A 2,065-nucleotide genomic window follows, 5' to 3' on the forward strand; every position below is an offset into this window, starting at 1 on the left:
CATTTGCTGTCATGTTAAACTTATATTAAAGTTTTTCTTCATTACCCATTTAAGCCGTCTCCAGCCATTATTAGTCTTACTCCATACTAGTACACACGGTGTTTAAAATATTAAAATCCACAAACGAACAAGGTTTTATAATACATAATTAAAATATTTATTTAAACAGATCAACAGTTGTAAAAGTCACTCATGTTTCAACATGGTTTCACGTCATCTTCAGGAGTGTGAAAATTCAATCCTTGGCAGTAATTTTGATTTTTAAACCTTCAGGCCTCTTGCCTAAAAGATAATCAGGGGCGCTCAGAAACTATTGTTTCTCTTCGCCCCGCTCGCGGAATTATGGTTGATATGTCCAGTATAATTTTCTGAGATGTGAAAACTCTGCATTAGCTGAACATGTAAATTATACTAGACATATCATCCAGTGGGAAAAAAGGGTTGTTTTGGCTCAACCGAATGATATGACTGCTAGAAATATTAGAGAAACCATTGAAATCATGAAACACAGCAAAAACAATTATATCATAAATAAGGATGAAGGGTTAGAAAATCAAAAAGTATGTAGATGGCGTGATCTTCCTTTTTGAATTGTAAACTAGTGTCACATGACCATGGCTTTTATACTTATATAGCACACAGTAAGTGTTTCGATTATCTTCGTCGAGGCATGAAAGATTTAAAAGCAAAAAATATTGCCAAGAGTGGGATTTTCAAACCTAAAGATGACGTGAAACACGTAAAGTGACTTTTATAACCGTGATCGGTTTAAATAAAGATTTTATTTGTATACTATAAAACAGTGTTCATTTGTGGATTTTAATATCTTAAATATATACACAAGTTCCCTGAATTTTAACCTTTTAACACACGGTGTTGCCCCAAAGTTAGCTCAACGCACTCGATGGCCCAAAGGAGTGTTGAAATCGAAAAAAGCAATATGGCAGTTTCTTTGAGGGATGCGCCACTTGTGATAGTTAACTTAAAGTTTACCGTAAATGTTGATGTAGCAACCCTTTTTTTAAAAAAGAAAACCATTATAAAAACACAACGTATAAATGGAAACAAATATATTTATCTAGCAACGTTTTAAGCAATTACTCGACATCAGGCTCTAATATGAAAATGTATTACGCCTTGAGGATAGATCTCCCAAAGTTGTGTAAATACCAAGTCTTCTGAAAACTTTCTTTATTGCTTCATGTCCGTCTCAGATATCAATTGATTGTCATTTTCCTACCACTGAAAGTGCAAAGCGTGTTCAGTGGCATCGTGTCTCGAACCCTAGACCTTTTGATCCACAGACCGACATGGTAATAACTAGGCCACGCCCAACTAATTGTTTTTTGTATTTTTCTATCGTTTTCCGCTGTAGAAATGTTCAAGATTTAAAATATGTGAAATATGAATAGAAGTCATAGACCTACGTTGGGGGGGGGGGGGTCCTAACAGCCCCATGAAACTATTACAAGAGGCATAATAAAATGTGCCCTGTTTAATAAGATCAATAATGAATGGTAAATTTCCTGTGGTGTCATAAGAAAGCATAGAATTAGTACGTTATGAAGAACGTGTTCTAAGTATTTGTACATCTTTCGTGTTCTTTATTTTCCTCACATTCTCTGTAGCTTTATCACTGAAGCTTGGAATTGGTCCTTTTTTAGATTAGATGTTTCCGATCGATTACACAGGCCTGTGATGGTTCTATTGTCTTGAAATTTTTACATGTTCTACAGTAATTCTTGTACGCTGAATCCGAAAATGATATCCATTTTTCTCAACCACGTACAGATTTTTCACAAAACGTCATAACGCAATACATAAAAGAAAAACCACAACACGTAGTTTTGAGACTAAAAGACGTAGATTAAAAAAACAAAAACAGGATGAATAAGGATGCATATTCGTTTGACGTCAATGTTCTTCCCTTTTCTTCAGTTTGTTTGTATTCTTGTTAACAAACATAATAATAAAAAAATGTTCATTGTGCTAAACGAAATAATAATTGTTATCTAAATAAGAGTTTTTTTTCTTCCCGCTTTGTAAAAAAATCTTTACGTGATAG

The 2,065-nt window shown here is 33.9% G+C and overlaps 1 protein-coding gene across 2 annotated transcripts in view; it reads left to right on the forward strand.

Moving 5' to 3' along the window:
* LOC106467689 (sarcoplasmic calcium-binding proteins I, III, and IV-like) overlaps nucleotides 1-2,065 on the forward strand; it is a 23,290-nt gene that overhangs the window by 19,130 nt on the left and 2,095 nt on the right. The gene's annotated exons all lie outside the window — the stretch shown is intronic.

The sequence above is a fragment of the Limulus polyphemus genome, unplaced genomic scaffold (assembly GCF_000517525.1).
Source record: "Limulus polyphemus unplaced genomic scaffold, Limulus_polyphemus-2.1.2 Scaffold2706, whole genome shotgun sequence".
In the NCBI taxonomy this organism is placed as follows: domain Eukaryota; kingdom Metazoa; phylum Arthropoda; class Merostomata; order Xiphosura; family Limulidae; genus Limulus; species Limulus polyphemus.